Genomic DNA, 21,166 nt, shown 5'->3' on the forward strand with positions numbered 1-21,166 from the left:
GCGTCCCACGTATCGGGTGTCCTCACCAAGTCCATCACTGAACCTGCTCCCATAACCCTACAGGGCACCAACCTCCTGAACTCCAATAACTGGATTCAGGATAAAGCATTGGCAACACCGTTAGTCACAGGTACGTGCCCAGCCCTAAATGCGGTGTTTCATTTTAAGCAAGTTAAAGACAAAGCTGCGCATCACACTCAACACCGGGGGGGAGTGGGACCCAAAATGATTAACCGCCTCGACCACACCCATATGGGACCAAAAAAACCTACATGTCCAAAAAAAAATGTCCAAAACTGCATCACCTCCACTGCCTGCACTCTTTACCGGACTACCCATTTCAGGAGAGTGTTAAAGTTTTCAAAGTAAAAGCACGACAGAGCACAATCCAATCCCCGCTTCTCCTCAAAAGGAATCCAAAACCCCTCCATAAAGCCTGTGTGTAACAAGCGGGCTCCAACCTTATTGGGATAAAGACCCAGCCAGGGCGTCATCTTTTCGGCACTCACTGGCCGTCACCGCCTGTGACTGTAGTGGTAGATTTGACTGCTCTTAAATAAAAGGTTAAGCCCCCCATTACCCCTACCTGTCAATATGATGTATTTATGTACAGTTTATCATAATATGTTATTCTTAAAGTATGTAAAACATTATTGTACATCTCTGTTTAAGAGGGTGGACTTGCAGTGGATAACTCTCTCTTGCAAAAGGAGCTGTAATCACATCAGAGTTTGGTATTGTAGGCCTGGACTGTATTATGTCTCAACAATGGGCCTAATCCCGACAAACACGAAAGAACCTACCTAGAATGACCGATGGTCAACATTGCAAGCAGGGGCACACGGTGCAAAGAAGCGCCGACCGGAAAGTCCAAATGGCGTGGTCTGAATGCTAGCGTAGTATTACATATGTGGGAAAGAACCCCGCCTATATCGATGAGCCAATATACTACCGGGGTAGCCTGAGGTCCACCGGGTCAGGAGTCACAATGTAATGGTGTAAATGATTATAGTAATAAAAAACAATTTTAATAGATATTTTTAATGTATAAGGGGACCAAAAATAAATAAAATGCAGTTCATAAAATAGCCAAAAAGGTGTTCGGCTCAATTGGCAACAGCATAAATGGTTGTAAAATGCCCATATGCGACAATCATGTAGCGATAACCGATGCTATAGGCATGGGACAATTAATTAAATGACCCTATATACATATCCCTACACACAGTAAGTGGCTGGGGAATGGAGGGATCGAATTGATGGGGGATTTCCTGACATTACACCGTGTCATGATTTATTTAACAAAAATAAAGCCAAAATGGAGAAGCTGTGTGTGAAAAACTAAGTGCACCCTTACTGCTTCCGTAGCAATTAAGATGCTAAGTAGCAGACAGGTGCTGCTAATCAAATGCCCTTGATTAATTGATCAACAGCAAGTGTAACCACCTCTATAAAAGCCGAAGTTTTAGCAGTTTGCTGTTCTGGAGCATTCAGGTGTGTGTTAACACAATGCCAAGGAGGAAAGACATCAGCAATGATCTTTGAGAAGCAATTGTTGCTGTCCATCAATCTGGGAAGGGTTATATGGCAATTTCCAAACAATTTAAAGTCCATCATTCTACAGCGAGAAAGATTATTCAAAAGTGAAAAACATTCAAGACAATTGCCAATCTTCCCAGGAGTGGACGTGCCAGCAAATTCACCCCAAGGTCAGACCGTGCAATGCTCAGAGAAATTGACAAAAACCCAAGAGTTACATCTCAGACTCTACAGGCCTCAGTTAGCATGTTAAATGTTAAAGTTCATGACAGTACAATTAGAAAAAGTGGTAAAATATTAAGTGCAAATTAGCGCTTGTGTGATCAATATTATACAGTGATACAAACAGTGGAACAAAACCTGTGATACAGTCTGTGATGAAGGTAGTCCTTGAGCTGCCTGAGAGGTTGATCTGGTATCTTCCAACCAGATGAGAAGATTGTGTGGAATAACCTCCTATGGCGCTGAGGGTAGAGAATGGAATAGAGTCTTGTGCAGTAGTTTCTTCTTGTATAGGTAACCTCAGAGAAGGAGACAAGAGATAAACAAAGAACACCACAATAGTGTATTACCCTTGAGACAATATTTGACGTGGTGGATAAGGTACAAAGAGCATTTATTGGTTAAAACAATTGAAATAAAACATGTATTGGATTAGTAAACAGTAGATTATTCTCCTGCTGAATAAATGAGAAAAGCTTCCAAGCGCTTGTGCTTAAGGAAGCTGTGTTGCTCCGCCGTTGGTAAAAACTGAAATCCTACTCACCGTCCATGAGTAGGACATGTGCAATGGTTCGGGGTCTTTTGCCAGGAATAGCCGCTCGCCGTGGGGTGCAGAACGTCCGTTTTGTGCGGGGAGATCTCCTGCAGTCCTCGTTGTCTCGCTGCCAACAGAGTTTCTTCCAAACGTCTCCTCCGCTGACGTCACCGCCTGGTATACACAGCTACGGTGTCCCTGGAAGGCCACAAACCTTCCTACGCGTTTCGAAACTCCAATTGATGGGTTTCTTCCCTGGCGATGGGATCCCTGACGAAGAAACCCATCAATTGGAGTTTCGAAACGCATAGGAAGGTTTGTGGCCATCCAGGGACACCGTAGCTGTGTATACCAGGCGGTGACGTCAGCGGAGGAGACGTTTGGAAGAAACTCTGTTGGCAGCGAGACCACGAGGACTGCAGGAGATCTCCCCGCACAAAACGGACGTTCTGCACCCCACGGCGAGCGGCTATTTCTGGCAAAAGACCCCGTACCACTGCACATGTCTTACTCATGGACGGCGAGTAGGATTTCAGTTTTTACCAACGGCGGAGCAACACAGCTTCCTTAAGCACAAGCGCTTGGAAGCTTTTCTAATTTATTCAGCAGGAGAATAATCTACTGTTTATTAATCCAATACATGTTTTATTTCAATTGTTTTAACCAATAAATGCTCTTTGTACCTTATCCACCACGTCAAATATTGTCTCAAGGGTATACACTATTGTGGTGTTCTTTGTTTATCTCTTGTCTCCTTCTCTGAGGTTACCTATACAAGAAGAAACTACTGCACAGGACTCTATTCCATTCTCTACCCTCAGCGCCATAGGAGGTTATTCCACACAATTAGAAAAAGACTGAACAAGTATGGTTTGTTTGGAAGGGTTGCCAGGAGAAAGCCTCTTGTCTCTAAAAAGAACATGGCAGCACGGTTTAGGTTTGCAAAGTTGCATCTGAACAAACCACAAGAATTCTGGAACAATGTCCTTTGGACAGAGGAGACCAAAGTTAAGATGTTTGGCCATAATGCAAGCGCCACGTTTGGCGAAAACCAAACACAGCGAATCAGCACAAACACCTCATACCAACTGTCAAGCACGGTGGTGGAGGGGTGATGATTTGGGCTTGTTTTGCAGCCACAGGACCTGGGAACCTTGCAGTCATTGAGTCGACCATGAACTCTCTGTATACCAAAGTATTCTAGAGTTAAATATATGAGGCCATCTGTCCGACAGCTAAAGCTTGGCCGAAATTGGGTCATGCAACAGGACAATGATCCCAAGCACGCCAGAAAATCTACAACAGAATGGCTGGAGAAAAAAAAATCAAGGTGTTTCAATGGCCCAGTTAAAGTCCAGACCTCTACCCGATTGAAATGCTGTGGTGGAACCTTAAGAGAGCTATGCATAAACAAATACCCACAAACCTCAATGAACTGAAGCAACGTTGTAAAGAAGAGTGGGCCAAAATTCCTCCACAACCATCTGAGAGAATGATAAAGTCACACAGAAAACGTTTACTTCAAGTTATTGCTGCTAAAGGTGGTTTTACAAGCTATTGAATCATAAGGTGTACTTAGTTTTTCACAGATGGCTTCTCCATTTTGGCTTTATTTTTGTTAAATAAATCATGACACTGTGTAATATGTCATGTGTTGTTGTTCATCTGAGGTTGTATTTAACTAATGTTTAGACCTGCTAAGGAACAGATGATTGTTATTATGTCCTGATATGTAAAACAATAGAATTCAACAAGGGTGTACTTTCTTTTTCACACAACTGTAAAGTAAATTCAGCATACAAACAGAAATTATAACTCCTCTCCATTTCAGCCTTCCCCCTTGCTCTTGTCTCCGCCCCTCTGCCTTCCCCCTTGCCTGACGTCACTCCCCCTGTAGCCAGGGACGTCTCCAAAACTCAAATTACAATGGCTACGGAGACGGATGACGTCATCCGTACCCGGCACTATGAGCGCGGCCTTAAAGCTGCAGACCAAGCAATATCCGACGTGCGCGTGTTTTTTTTAAAATAAAATCAGTTCTGTACTATGAGAAAAAACTAGTAGCATTTATTTTTAAACAACTCTGAATTACATTTTTTTGTGTTATAGAAACAAAAATGCTTGTTACATTATAGCAACCATTTACAAAGTCACATCCCCTTCCACTTCTGAAACCGGCTCTGGCACACCCCTTTTTGAGCCCTGCCCTCTCTAGCAGTGCACCAATTGTATCTAGTGACTGCCTGGTCACATGATCTTCCCCACAGAACTTTGCATCTTTGGTCCTCTACTGCACACTGACAGACATTTAGTGAACCGCTGAGCTGAATCTTCCCCGATCGATCGGCAACTTAGCGAACTACTGATCAGTGTGTGGATTGTATTGATGCACATATTAAAGGGGTGCGGGGGAAATTTAAACGGTGAAAAAAGGTTTGGACTGCTGCTTTATGGCAATTCGCTTTTCATGACCACTGTTGATCCTCCTCGACCTGCAGCAGGAATGGAGGGGAAATCTTGCGCTAAGAATTCTCTTGGGCCCTGCTGCATGCCGGTTTGTTAGGCTGCGCTTATAGTGCCGGTGCCGGCAATCGTCGCGTCAAAACAAATGCCTTGTCACCGTCGTCGGCACTTATAGTGCACGCGACGGCGCGACAGTGCTACCAAAAATCTGGTAGTCGCCATTTGATTTTTTTCAGGAGCTTCTCCATCCCTCTGCCTTCCCCCTTTATGACATCGCCTAAATTTGAAATATAACTATCGCAATGGCGATGGGTGACGTCACCGGTCGTGTCGCCGGCACTATAAGCGCGGCCTTAGACTCCTCGGTGAACCAACCAGCCCAAATAACAAAACCAAGGCAGCCCACGGGGTAATTTGCCCCTCGCACCCAGGCCAGCTCACCCCTGCTCTGCAACATTGCTAGATACACTGGAGCTGCAGGATGGATGGTGGTGAGAATACATCCATTACAGTTATCTTCCCTACCACTAGCAAATGTGTGTTTATCCACTAGACTTAAAAACAGCCTAAGGCCGCGGTTATAGTGCGCGGGACGTCGCTGTCGACCAGGTCATTGATTGGTTCAGAGACTGTCACATGTGGCGACAGCCTCTGAAAAATCAAATTTGACCGGCTTCCAAATTTCGCGTCGCTTCTGTCGCGCTTACTATAAGTGCACGCGACGGCGGCAATACATTTGTTTTCGGGAGACGTCGCGTCGCCGTCACTAGAAGCGCAGCCTTACTACTCCACTTGATCTGTCGGTCTTCTCCTTCTAGCACTAAAAGCTGCAGCAAAGTGACGACGACTCCTTCACCTTCTCGTTATGATCTTTGTGGGCCTATGAAGGATCCACTTTTTATTAACAAGCAACAGCCATACTGTGGCTGTGTCACATAAAAGGGGTTGTTATGTGATACAGCCATATTGTGGCTGTGTCACATAAAAGGGGTTGTTATGTGATACAGCCATATTGTGGCTGTAGCTTGTTATTAAGATGTTGATCCTATGTCACTGTTAGGGATTCTCTCAAAATATCCTTATTGATAACCAGGTATGGACAAATCCTGGGGCACCTAAAATTCCCCCCTGGCACCTATTTGCGCGATGGTGGCTTGACCTGTTCGTCAGCGCTGCAACCGGCAACAGTGCGCCCAATCCTGCTTCACTAAAGCGACATTAATGCAGGGTCGGGCGCACTGTGACCGTCTGCAGCAGTGACTGACATCAAATCACCACAGCACAATGAGTGCATGCAGGGGGGGGGCTAGGGGGAGGCAGACGGGGGTAAGAGGAAGGAAGAGAAGGGAGATCGGCGACAGAGGTACGTAAGGGCTGGGGGCGGGAGTGAGGGGACAGCTCTAGGACTCTGCCCGCCCCAGCTCTTTGAGGTAAGTGGGAGGTGTTTCAGTGTGTAATCTGTGAGCGTCAGTGTGAGAGTGTGTGCGTCACTGGGAAGGGGTGGTGGTTCCATACAGGAACCCCCTGCTACTCAGCAAAAAAGCTTGGCTCTTAACATTTTCTAGCTGGCTAGCTAGCTTCACCCCTATTAATAACACTGTTCAATAGAAGAGACCTTCTATAAATTATACGCTTATACTGTACAATGTGCATTTCTCCACATTAATCATTGAAGCCAAACTTGCTTTTGTGCAAGAACATATATATATGCCTGCTGCTGAAGGAGCACTTTTTCAACTTAACATTTTTGGAAACATTCCAGTTGAAATATGTCAGTCTGCAACTCCTGATACTATCAGTAAAATACATGCCTATCTGAAAGGTTGTAACCTCCCACAAATTTCAGCAAAATAACTGATGGCCAAAATCTAACTTGAGCATGTAGAGGCTGTTCTAAAATGCTTTTAAAACAATAAATCCCCAGGATGGGATCTCAAACCTTCATTACAAAAATTTTAGTTTGATCCCAACCCCATGGATAGTGACGCTTTTTAAATGCCATCACATATGGAGGACACTTTCCCAATTTGATGCTGGCTGCTACCATCTCAGTAATGCCCCCCAAAAGGGAAGGACTGTGTAATGTGCGGCAATTAGTGTCCTATTTCTCTCATCCATACAGACGTTGAAATACTAGCTAGATAGGTCCCATGATACAAGTCAAGATGATGCTTCTACCTAGTATCTAACCCTAAGAGGATCTGCAAACCAATTCAGAAACATACCTACTGTATGCATGTAATTGGAATCACAAAAGGACTGGTATTTAAAAGAGTGGTATTTATCTTTAACAAATGTTTTGGTGGAATAGATTTACCCTCATTTCATGACTGTTACATAGCAGCAAATGGAAGCCATTTGGCTTCACCCTGAACTATGTAAAGACTGGGCTGTAATTGAAAGTTCATGGTGTTCCAACCCCAATATTAGGTGGATGCCTAACACATCCAGATCGAGCTTTATTCTATACCTACTCTGCTATTAACCATTGTTTCAGGGTATGGGATCTTAGTGCTAAAAATGACCCCTTTCCCATGACCCCATTGTTTAAGAATTCCACCTCTCCCTGGGATGGTCTTACTGGCCTTCTCAGTCTGGCACAATTTACACATCTATAGATGTGGCTATTTTTCTCCTCCAGGTCCTCGGGTACGTTTGAATCCCTTTAGGCAATATTAAACGTCAAACCCCGAGCCTTTTAGATATCTAGAACTTCAACATTTTGTTAACGGAGAAAAACATCCAAAAATAAGTAAATTAAAAAAGATTTTATATATATTTATATATATATATATATATATATATATATATATATATACACACACACACACAAAATAAAGTAGCGCCAAGGTATTATAATCTAACCCTAATAGTGAATAAAAAATGTATTTTTTCTTATTGGTAAGGTAAAACCCTATATAGGTGCATGTGTTTAACAATAAAAAGGTGATGAAGTGTGCATAAATATTGAATAATATATATGGACATAAAACACAGTGAATACCATAAACAATATATAGTGAAAAATGAAAAATATAACCGTGCAAAAGATAATCGAACCAGTCCTTTTAAATCAGTCCATATGATGATAAACAATTAGTGCTAGTATAGGGGTCTCCGGCTGCTCTTAAAATGGGTAAACCAAATCCAAAGGGAACCTAGAGGAGAAAAAGAAAAAAGAGCGCACGCCCCATAGCGTAAAATTGTAAATTTAATGGTAAAAGGAGGAGGGGAGGGAATGCACTCACAAGAATAAAAGTTATTTAGGTAATTTGTGAATATATCACCACCATCTGGTTTCTCTGCATCAGAAGTCCACAGATCAAAGCTCCCTCAGGGCTGGAAGGATGGTATAGCTGCTTGCAGGGAACCAGAGGTGCTTTACACACATAAATACACAATATATATATATATATATATATATATATATATATATATATATATATATATATATATATATATATACACACATACACTATATATTTAATATGTATAGTATATACACTGTATATATTTTACATATAGGTGGTGCTGTCTGCAATTTGCTACAAATCCACAAAATGAGAGCGTTGAGCTTCAACTAATTTAGAACTGATCCTTACCAATTTCGACCTTTACAAGAGGAAATTTATCTTCTATTTATATTAATCTATTCCCCCCCCCCCTTCCCCAATACTTTTCAAATGTAACTATATGGGTAGATTGGAGACAGAATTGGGTAGGGGAAGGACGGCAGAGGAATAGAGCTGCAGCTGGGAGGTGTCCTCCATATCATCCAAGAAAATGCCTATAAAATAGTATATAGGAGGTATCAGACACCATCACAACTACATGCTATCTCTGGCACTTTCCCACCCCTCTATGTTGGAGAGGGTGTGGAGGCATCAAATCCATCACATATTTTGGCGATTCTGCCTGCGGATCCAAAGCTTCTGGAAACAAATCTGCAAAAAAACACAAGAAATAACGGAGGCAGATCTTCCTCCGGACACATCTTTTAGGGCAACAAATTCTTCTAGTAGCTGCAAGGCTGGAGCTACCCCTCCCACCACTGCTGACAATAATCGGAGACGTCATGAGTATCACAAGTGAAATACATAAATAAGGGCTAAAATCGAATGCTACATGGTGTTTATGTATTTTTGCAATACAAGCGCGACCTTCTTTCAGAAAAGTGCAAAAGATATATTTTGGGCCACAAACCCCAATTCTCACTTACATATAAAGTAATTCAAGTGCAGCATCAAAGAGTACATTGGACAGCAGTTCTCATAAGCACTGCTGTGTTGCCAATGCGTGAGGAGTATCCCATGGGGTATGGTTCCTATGGAGCGCTGCAGCTGCCGGCAACAGCAGGGCTCCTGGCGTCCTTGTACACTTCCGGGTTAGTCAGCGACTGGCTCCTGACGTCAAGTGATGGCGATTTTCCAGAACTCGAGTCTCCTCGTTTCTCCTCTGGTTTGAAGAAACAGCGCCACCTAGCAAACCCTACGCGTTTTGCTTGTCCATTCAGCTTCTGTCATTGCATGTTGTTGGAGGTCTCTTGGAAGTACCTTGAAGAGCCCAGGAACCCGGCCTTAAGAAGATTAAGCTCTGTGACCTTTTTCAAAGTATTTAAATATACTATATACTTTCTCTAGTGGGACTTTAAGTTGAGCACGAATCTATATATGTTTAAGTATTTTTGTCCCTCCTTCCTGCCAAGTCCTTAATAATTACTACATATTCATATGTAGTTATTATTGATAATAGAAAATGTGGCACAATAATTCGATCAGAATGACAAAACATTTGTTTTTCACAGGAAGTTTATTAACTTAACAAAATGTTCACTTCAAGGTTGTTTGGTCTTTCTAAGAAAACCATTAGCTTAGATAAATTAATCATTGATCTGCAAAGCATTGCAGAATTAAAGCAGCACTCAGTTGCGGCTTGATTTTTTGGAGGGTTATCTTTACCTCACTGTCTCTGGGACAGACTTGCATTATCCACTGGGTACAGTGATACTGTTTAAGTATATACACATACACACACACACACACACACACACACACACACACACACACACACACACACGTATGTAACATTAAATAAAAATTGCGAGAGATTATGGAAAGTTTAATAATCAAGAATGAATAATAAGTAGCATAACAAAATAGTACAATGTAGTGTGTTGTACATCTGAATAGAGTGTAAGGATTTTAGCTCTGACTTAAGTAAATGTACATTAAACATCAACTTTGCGGCTCTTTTTGTTAGCAAAATCACGGACTCCATCTTCCAATTTAAATTTTTATAAAAGCTCATTCCCTACTGAGAGTAGTGTGAGTGAAGATAGTCGTTTCTGTCCCATTGTTGACCTAAGACAGTTCTTTATACGTTTCAACTTTGAAAGAGAGCGCTCCCCTTTAGTTTGTCTGTGTACATACCTGAGAGCAATAGAAATTCCTCTGTGAATGCATGTTCGAGATGTGATGGATATGTATCTATTAATGCACTTGTTTCAGAGGCCACTTCATCAATGGACATAGATCTATCAACAAGAAAACCAGACCTTTCATTCAGTGTGGCGTATGCTGCTCTCCGTCTGCCCACGTCAATGATAAGTTTATCCATTATAGTAGTCCTATTCTATCTTGGGGGCCTACAATGAGAATGCCCAGAGCTTACACACACCTGAATCCGGCCCTCCACTGGTCCCACGAAGCTCAACTGCGCCGCTGCTGGCATCAGCAACCAGCAGTTGACAAAAGAAGGAATACTTGCCCAGGAGATCAATATGGCTGTTCGGGCAGCTTTGCCTCCGGCGCCCAATAGAAAGCCACAACCTCAGTGATGACGTACAGGTTTCTTATTGGTGACCCCAGCAGCCATATTTGTACTATTTTGCCAGACACTGTCAAAAATGAAGTTGTCAGGAATGTTTGCGTTTCAGAAATGTTCCACTCTAAAATGCAGCAACATTATTTTGGGGGCATCTAACAAATTCGTAATGCTGCTCGTTTATTCAGTTTAGGTAAGAAGATTCCATGCCATACATTCTTCACCGAATGGGTTTAGTAGTAGCATGGAGCTTTAGCTCACAACACGGAGCGATCAAGGCTGTGTTGTTTATTGGTTTTGAGTTAAAAAATAACTGCTGTATCCTTAACACACTGAGAACCTTTATTGCCAGTATCCAGCAGTAGGCCTACGTATTTGGGGAAGGGTCTGTGAAGAAGAACCGTAAAAGCCACAATAGAGCGGTGAGTGCTGTGTATTTTGTTACAAACATGGGGAGTGTTTTTGTACACATACGCAGGGAATTTATTGAAACATGTTACCACCCTTTGTTTGAACAGGGACCCAGTTAAGCTGCCTAAAGGGCTTTCACACATATAAGCAAGGTTTTGTAAGTTGGTCTCCCTCCTACTTTTACAAAACACGAGGATAGTAGCATTCTACAATCATATCAAAACATCTTGCCGGTGCCAACAAAGGTTTAGGAACATTGGTTTGCTTGGTGACGTCTTATCTGACGTTCAGAAGCACATCATGATTGCCAAATGCTCTCCTCCCCTAATCTCTGGTAATGTTTGTATTCTAGCTTGTCTTGATAGGACATGTGTAAACTGGCAAGGACTGTGATAAAGTAAAATAGAAGACGGCAAATTGTTTATTAAGGCAAAAGTTGTGTACTTAAATCATGTGAGACATATGACAAAACAGAAACTTATGGGAGACAGTATCAAGTTTTCACTCTATATAGATGTAGCCAGGTCCCCTCTGTGTGTTGCTGCCCCGCGACCTTCCCCCTCGTTTTCTCCGCTGTCGGGGATCACTCGATAGACCCGCCGGCCTTTCTGGAGGGTGGGGGCCAGTGCAGGGAGCGGTTTAGCGTTCCGGCGGCTCCCGAGCAGGGCGCCGCCATCTTGTGATATATCGCGCATGCGCAGTAAGTCCCGGCGGCCCGGCAGAGTTTGCGCATGCGCAGGATAAGCGCGCGAAGCCTAGCCTACCAGGGAAGGTAATAGCCAGGGACTACAGGTCCCATGAGCCTTAGGGGACCCCATGTGAAGCCGGTGAGCCAAAAGGGCTGCAGGAGCCCCTGCTTGCAGGGAATTAGATACATTTCGCGCGCGAGGAGCAAGTCAGTGCAGGACCGGGAGAGCTAGGGGAAGGAGGTGAGTGCAGGGGTCAGTGACCCACTGCAATAGGCCAGAACCCCCCTTAGGCCCCAGATAGGTCCTGAACTCCCCCAGCTTGTGGTGCTTAGGGACTGGCCCCAAGTTAGGGACTATCCCATTAGTATTAAAGATAGATAGGGACACAGCGGACGCTGCGCTCCCTGAACGGAGGCTTGGGCTCAGGCCTACATCCAGAGACAGAGACTATCTCCAGGGTGGGATCGCCCCTGGCGGACCCCGTGCGAGGAGATTCCGGATCAGAAAGAATCATCAGCGACTGATCCTTTGTCAAGTTGTTTGCTGGCCCGAGTGCAGGAGCTCTCGGCAGGTACCTGCATAAGTGCACCAACCTATACCATTCTCACATTACCTATTCACATAGTGGCAGCGCTGACCACGGGAAAAAGGGGGTAGGCTGTGGACACGGTGTGGGGATACACGGTGGTGGGCGGGTATACTCCTAGTGGAGTAAGAGACATTGAGAGGACTGAGTTACCTGGGGGGAGATAACCCCTAGAGGGGGAGTGTTATTAGTGTACGCTATAAGAGTGTGTTATTGCCTGCATATATATGTTCTGCGTTACAGTAAACTGGTTATATATATATATATTCCTGAGTACGTGGTTATTGTATATGTGGGTCCTGTGAAGACAAACTTCTATATATCCTTAGAACCCTACACAGGTGGAGGCGCTGAAATCAAGAACGACCCAGAGGATTCACCCCAGGCTCTCACTGGCGGAGGCTCAGACCTCCTGTGAGCCTGACAGGTATAACGCACCACACCTGATAACATATAGGTTCCCCCTTACATATATATATATATATATATATATATATATATATATATATATATATATGCGATTGGGTGGGGTGGAACACTCGTTACATAAAGAACAGCGTTTCCTACTTAAAAGCAGTACTGTATGTTTGTAGCCAGCCCACACAAATGGCCATACTACCATATCAAGTTTTACTTCCTACAGTCTAAGGCTGCATCCATAGTGCGAGCGACGGTGCGCGCGGAGCAAACAAAGTGCAGCAGCTCTATAGGGCCGGCCATAGTGAGCACGAGATGAAGAGCGACCGCACAGCAGAATTTTGAGCCGGGACACACGATCGGTTCAGCCAATGAGGGCAAACCAGCTTCGTGACATCACGGCCACGCTTCCGCGAGCGATCTCAGTTCACAGACCGCTTGGGCGACAGACACGTGTGACGCCATGCAATCCGATGCGTGCTCGTCCAGTATATCCGAGTCCTAAGACTACTTCTCTTTGGAGAGCTGAGTGAAACCCAAATAATATGGACATCGCATACGCCCAATATTTACAGAAACATGCTCCCAGCTCTTTACTCATCCAAACAGACGGAGAACTTTCTTTTCTCTGGAGTTACTCTGCTGTTTACTATAGGATCTAGGGCACTGAAGGGTGGCAACAAACAAAATCAGTAATATCCAACATGTCAAAAAAGTTCCCAGCACCAAGAAAATTCACGAAATTATTCTGGTAAAAATTGATTTTTAATTAAAAAAAAAATTAGATAAGGATTACATTATGAGTTTAACACACAGACATTGTAGATGGACAATATCTTAATTGTATCAATATTTAAATATAAAACAGTTAATCCAGATCAGAAAGAAACAATAATACTCATCCATCAGCAGGTATAATAATAGCCACATGTGACATGGACTGATGGACAGCTGTAGAGATCTGTATAGAAAATAAGAACCATGAAACACACAAGATTACATGAACACTTCAGATGAAGGTGCCAGGTTGCCAGAAGTATAGTAATACGCGGGGCAATGTTTCAGGGGAAACCCCATTCTCACTATTCTAAAATAGAACAAGGTAATTCCCTTGCAAAAAATGACACATACATATGAAAAACGGCTCAATAAATCACATTTGTGTGAAAAACGCTGTGTCTGCTTGCAGCGTCCACATGGCAGCACAGCCTTTCACCATCACTCAAAAAAGCACATTATTGGTATAAATACTTTGTTTCAAACATAGGTTATTAATTTGGGTGCACAAGTTTTTTTGTGTTGTGTAGAATTGGTATAACACAATAGTTGAAAATTATGTTTTTCAATAGGTGATGAGGACGTAGATCAATATAATGATCATTAGTTCTTTCTATTGAGTAACTAGTAGCACGGCACTGGGATCGATTATTTGATTTGCCAGTTTTGGTTCTTGTCTGTAGTGTGGATATTTGTTTTAGATACTCCTAGCGCACTACATACAGCTCAACCCCTTTATAACGCTGTGTTTGGGGTCCAAAGAATCACATTGCGCTATAAGCGGATCGCGTTAGAAATAATGTACAATTGTATGCATTGTGCAATAAAGTATTTAAAATACCATTAATCGTGTTGTAAGGTATTCATAAATATGAACATTGGGAGCCACGCTTGCATCGCGTTATAAGCGGATTCGTGTTGTAACGGATCGCGTTATAACGGGGTTAAGCTGTACATAGAAACATACAGACATCCCAAACTCAGTGGATTCTGGCACCTTTTTTAGGGATCAGCACGCATCTGTCTCTCCCTCTGTGCCCCCATGCCTGTTTGTCTCCCTTTGTGCCCCTTGAGTTTTTATTGCCAACATTGTGCCACCCCCATGTCTCTCTGCCACCTCTGTGCTCCCCATATCTCTCTCTCTCTCTCTCTCTCTATCCCCTACCCTTTGTCTGTCTCTCACCATCTTTCTACCCCTCGTCTCAATCTGTATCCGCCTGTTAGTACCTCGTCTGCCTCTCTTTTTGCTCTGCTTCGTCTTCTCTGATCCACATCTTCTCCAGCACTGCCTCTTATCTCACACAGAGTGTCTACCTGGTGTTCCTACAGAGTATGGGGTCGCTGGCTAATGACATCATGCTGTAGGGACTGGAGTAGGATCGCACCAGGGCTGACAAACTGCCCTATGCATTTCACAAATCTCATTCCCTTCCTCAGGGTCACAGCATGAAACGGGATTATACCGGTAGGGGTTGGGTCACAGCATGAAACGGGATTATACCGGTAGGGGTTGTGCTCTTCTAATTTCCAGTGCTCAGGAGCTGAACCACACTCTTCTCACTATTCTCAGAAGCTGAACCACACTCTTCTCACTATTCTCAGGAGCTGAACCACACTCTTCTCACTATTCTCAGGAGCTGAACCACACTCTCTTCTCACTATTCTCAGGAGCTGAACCACACTCTCTTCTCACTATTCTCAGGAGCTGAACCACACTCTCTTCTCACTATTCTCAGGAGCTGAACCACACTCTTCTCACTGTTCTCAGGAGCTGAACCACACTCTTCTCACTATTCTCAGGAGCTGAACCACACTATTCCAATTCTCACTATTGGAACCCAAGTAATCCACCTTTTAATGTGGGTTTTCGTTGTTAGAGAAATTTAAGTGACCACTGGGTTAGCTTGAAACCTGAGGGCCAATAAAAAATAAAAAAGTCATCAGGGTATGACTACTACCCTGACCTATAGGGCAGGTTTCTAATAGTTGCAAAGGTGGCCATATTGATTCTCTCTATGGAAATAACGGAGCACAGCAACGGAAGGAGGGGGCTAGACACCGGTGTGTAGATAAAAATTGTTTAATCCATGGCAGACATCATGGTATGGGATAGGTAAAAAACTCGTATGCGTTTCGCGCCGTCGCCCTTTATATTCTCTTTGATAAAGGGCAACGGCCCGAACGCGTAAGAGTTTCATACCTATCCCATACCATGATGTCTACCACGGATTAAAGGATTTTTATCTACACACCGGTGTCCAGCCCCCTCCTTCCGTTGCTGTGCTCCGTTTTTCCCTTGAGGAATTTTCCCCTGCTCTACTACATACCTGTTGATTGTCTCTATAAATGCACCGACAATTAAAAAAAAATTTTTTAAAGTTTCAAAGTTAAGAATAGTATGATTTAGCTCTGGACAGCACAACCAAAATAAAAGGCAAGTTCTGATCCCCCTTAAAACAGATCATGCTCGTTTAGCCCCTGTCCCATCTCACCTATGTAGTAGCAGCCCCCTGTGCATTTCATGCTTTTGTAAAGTGCTTTAAACATTGTGGGCGCTTTAAATATTTATATTTACACACACACCTATCACATCAAGTCGAGATTATATATATATATATATAGAGAATATATATATATGAATATATATAAGAGAGAGAGAGAGAGAGAGAGAGAGAGAGAGAGAGAGAGAGAGAGAGAGAGAGAGAGAGAGAGAGAGAGAGAGAGAGAGAGAGAGAATTGTTAGTCCAATAAAAAAGGTATCACCGAATACTGAAGAACTTATATATAGATATATAGATAGATATATATAATTTGGCCTGCAAGGTGGAGGAAGGGAGTCTGTTTGGCGCCTACGGTATGATTCATCACTGTTTGGCAATTGAGACGTTTTCTTGTTCATTTTACAGGCTGGACCGGGAGGCGTTGCAAGATCTTCTCTTTCATGTTTTACTTCTCTAATGTTTACTAGTTCTTTTTTTAAATTGTTCAATTCAAATAATACATTTGGATCGTCTCTTTGGCACTGGGGTTTTTGCAATGTCTAAATACCTTTGAAGTAAACAGCTTATTGCTGTAAAGCATGGCCCTTGTATCTGAGGCACTGTCCATTAGCATGGTCTGCAGGCAGACTGGTAGAGCACATTGGAAGTAGGCAATATGAAGACGTGGCAGATGAAGGGAATACAAAAAAGGCTCAAGGTAAGTTGGGATGGGGATGGGGGGGGAGGGACACAGAATGCGACATGGAGGAGAGATTTTGGTTTAAGTTCAATTTAAATAAAGGGTGGTACTTGTAGAGATATGCACATGGTATAAGATAGTATAATTTATAGTAGATTCCTGAACTTGAATTGTTATTAATAAGGGAATTTCGAGAGAATCCTGCAAACAAAAATGTCACTTGTGAGCACATTCACATGTCTCAGACCGGTCTGCAACCCTGTTTTTCACCAATAGCTCTTAGTATACAATGCGTCCACTGCAGCCAGGAATTCTGGGAAATGACATGCAAATGAGCACAGTGTCATTTTGCTTCCAATCCCTTTTAACATGAGAGAAAGAGAGAAAAGAGGAAAAGAGAGAAATGAGGAAGAGAGAGAAAGGAGGAGAAGAGAGAAAGATTTTAAATCGAATTTCCAAAGGACTGTGCTAGCAGAACAAAGGCCTTTTAACAGGTCTATCTAGTCCAGGCGTGGGCAACGCCAGTCCTCAGGGGCCACGAACAGGTCGTATTTCAGCACTGGTGGCTCAATCATTGTCTCAGTCCAAGACTGAGCCACCTGTGCTGAAGCAGGGATATCCTGAAAACCTGACCCAAGGACTGGAGTTGCCCACCCCTGATCTAGTCTAAATTGGGTTTATTTACATATTTTGAAGATACAACGCCAACATTTTAGTTCCCATTTTGAAACCATAATCAGGGCTGAACCATCGCCAGTGTATCTTCCCAACATGTAAATAAACTCTATTTTTAACTGACACTGAAATCCTGCTGCATTCTTTATTTATTTCCCCCCCCATAAAAATAGACGTAGCAGCCACTTGTCATGTTTGCACAATTTATGCGAGCACTCCACGTATCCCCATTGTAAAAAAAGAATAGAACAGTGTAAATAAATAAAAGTAGTAACGCTCCGCTCCATCATACTCTGACCGCAGGGAACCGTTTAGGAAAAGGTCCCTAGACATAAAATCGCCTCATCTTAAATGTACCGCAATACTGCATCGGCTGTTAGCATATATCAGAGGGGTGGTGAACTCCAGTCCTCAAGGGCCGCCAACAGGTCAGGTTTTAAGGATATCCCCACTTCAGCACAGCTGGCTCTGAGCCACCTGTGCTGAAGCAGGGATAGCCTTAAAACCCGACCTGTTGGTGGCACTTGAGGACTGAAGTTGGCCACTCCTGATCTATCAGTACAACACCATCCTACAGAATAGTATTCCTAGTTAGGAACACAGTGTAATATTACATATATTCAGGTATTCCGGTTTTAGGTCTAAACCTAAAAAAAAACACCACCGACTATCTTGCACTTTTGGTTGAAACGTATAAAAACCAGCGGAAATGAAGCATCCTTTACTATTAAATTATACCTCTTCCACAGCCCGCGCACAGGTAGGAGGAGACAGACATCACGCAATTCAAATGCGTGTCAATTTACCGCAAGGCCTCGCTTCTCAGCGATCTGCCGATACGGCGGTACCGAGAAGGGGGCCGCCATGTCTCCGCATGCGCAGAACGGGACGGTCCGGGGTAGCGCATGCGCAGAATGTTTTTTATACCGATGTTGCAATGCGTAGAACGAAAATCACCGGGGTTCCGCTTTGCGGCGTTTTTCGCTTTGCAGCGGGTCCTTAGAACGGAACCCGCCGCATAACTGGGGCCCTCCTGTATTTATTCATTTCCCTTTCATAACACACAGATAGATTTTTTTATATAAAATGAAAACAACAAAATAAAACACTGATTTTATGAGATCCCACCCCCCAAAAACAACAGAATCCCTACATATATTGTACAATTATACAAAATGAATTGGTAGAAATCACGGCTGCCGACTGAACTCAGAGACCGCCCAAGATGAAACCGTTTGCTATAATTGTCTTTACATGCTGGGTCATGTGGATTCAAAATAGTATTGTACCCGACTTAAAAAAAATCTGCATGGATTAATCATTAAAACACAAAGTTCACAGGATAATAGTTTAGAAAGATGTGTACACTATCTATGCTAGAAACCGAAAAGGGAAAGACACCAATGGCACAAGAGCAGGTTCATGGTATATACAGGTAACTTTTGCACCGCACCAACATCTCCGGCATCAGTAGGATGCTAGTGGGAATCAGGGCCTGCTTGCTGGCTCTGCCATCGGTGTGACTGCACCAGGCTCCACCCTTGCAGAGGCCACACGCTCTCTCACACAGGAACCCACCTGTGCAGCAGGAGCAGCGACGGAGGAAGCCCTTCCAGGCGGCGATCACGGAAGCCGGGCCCGACTTCCAGTGCCACCACACCCGGCACACAGGTAGCGATATGTGGAGCACAAGAGACCCCGCAAACACCACCTGATTTTGCAAGCCGTCCTGAATAGAACATTCACATCTATCCTTTTTTTTTTGTTGCAGTTTCCAAGCATCTTAAATGTAAATCAAGCCATTTAAACCAATAATGCTATAAATAATAATCCTTACGCCAATCTCCTACACCGTACACGGCACTTTTTAGATCCCCCAGCACTTTTGAAGTAAACATTCTCAGTCACATTGACAAAATGACAATGAACACGTGGACTACGGAAATGATGGACCAAGCAATAATAATAATAATAATAATAATAATAATAATGATAATATAGAGTTCTCAAGGCTGCCTTATCAGAATGATTTGGTTTCTGCTTTCTCCCTGATTAAAAATCCCCTTTCCTCAATGCAGGTCTATTGAAGATGACTATCTTCCTCTTTCTAATCCAACACCTGCCTGGTAGGAGCCTTCACATCTCGGGTTGTCTGATCAGCCCTGCTGTCTCACTGTGGGGAGCAGGGGTGGGCAACTCCAGTTCTCAAGGGCCACCAACAGGTCAGGTTTTCAGGATATCTCTGTTTCAGCACAGGTTGCTCAATTGAAGACTGAGCCACTGATTGAGCCACCAGTGCTGAAGCAGGGATATCCTGACCTGTTGGTGGCCCTTGAGAACTAGAGATGCCCACCCCTGCTGTGAAGTCTCAGTGAGATTGGCTCATATGCCAACTGCAGCTATATTTAAACACCATCAGCTATATTTACGGTAACAGCTAACAGTATGTTACAGTAAGTTATTGATTTTTTTTTCTCCAATGCTTTTTTGGTATGTTTGTTTAATTTACTTATTTTTATATGGTTAAAAAAAAAAAAAAAGTCTGATTTTAGAGGAAATTGCTCTTAGCAATGGAAAGGGCGATTTTTAACCCCCCACCAGAAGACAACGGACTTTCAGGACCTTATTGAATATGATGTAAAGAAATCTTCCCGATGCTGGAAAAGATAAAGGTCGTATTCATTTGCATGGAGTCAATAGCTTAGGGCTCGCTCAGACAGGGCGCTACGGCAGCTTGCTAGCGTTCGTGCCCCCGACACTCGCTCCTGCAGCACAGCGATCTGTGCTCAAACTGCAGGAGGCAGATCGCAGCATTTGGGGGCGTGGCGGGGGCGTGTAACGAACGCGTCACGGAGGTGGTCGCCATTATTGGCTGAACCAGCTCGCGTCACGCGACGGTAGCCCCAAATTTCAATTTGGGTTGTGCCGGCAAAATGTCGCAGCGACAACGCTGCACTTTGCCGCCAGTGGAGTTTTCAGTTTGAAAACTCCCACTGCACAACCCAAATTTGCGACGGACGTGCGCACGTCGCATCGCGTTCTGTCCGAGCTAAGCGTTACCCGTAGAGATGACATCTCCGCTACAAAAATGGTCTTTTAGCACCAAAAGGTTTTCCTATCTTTAAAAAAAACCAAAAAAAAAACACTAGACTTCTTTCCTAGAGCACCCCAACCACACAACACATGGAGAGACGTGCACAAAAAGCAGCACATCGGAGATATATGCTCATTTTAAATTATTTGCATACCCCGGTATGTCGTGTTTGTATAAATGTGTTGCCAAAATAAAAATGTTATAAAAAAAATAAATGATATTGTTGGTAACCTAATTCATGCAGTGCTTTATTTCTGGGATCTGTAAATCGCTTCTTGATTTTTAAGTAAGCTGCAATTTATCCATGTTTGCCTTATATTACGCAAGCAGCTGTCAAAGTGAAAAATTTGTGCATTTTGGCCCCAAAAGGGGTTCGATCATTTAGTGCTAATCTGTCTGCTGTAATTTTTTTCACTGTTGTATCAGTCAAGTGCCAGCAAAGGGTTAAACAAAAGCCTATCTTCCTTTGCAAATAATTGGACATGGTCTGTTTTGGTTTGCAGGCGCCTACAGCATATTGCCACAAACTTGTCTTTTTGTGGAAAGTGAAGAATTATTAAATCAAATGGGAAAGAAAACAATGGTACTGTGTGCACTGAAATATAGCGCTGGGCGATATAAATGTATACGTGTCTCGCCATCACATTACCAAGTTTAACATGCGCCCTTAAAAAAAAAAAAAATTATACATATATATACACACACATATATAAATATATATACACATACATATATACATATGTACATACATAAAT

General features: G+C 43.2%; 1 protein-coding gene across 3 annotated transcripts in view; it reads right to left on the minus strand.

Moving 5' to 3' along the window:
* Nucleotides 1-21,166, minus strand: part of ST7 (suppression of tumorigenicity 7) — a 189,938-nt gene that overhangs the window by 167,955 nt on the left and 817 nt on the right. The gene's annotated exons all lie outside the window — the stretch shown is intronic.

The sequence above is a fragment of the Ascaphus truei genome, chromosome 5 (assembly GCF_040206685.1).
Source record: "Ascaphus truei isolate aAscTru1 chromosome 5, aAscTru1.hap1, whole genome shotgun sequence".
NCBI classification, from domain to species: Eukaryota; Metazoa; Chordata; class Amphibia; order Anura; family Ascaphidae; genus Ascaphus; species Ascaphus truei.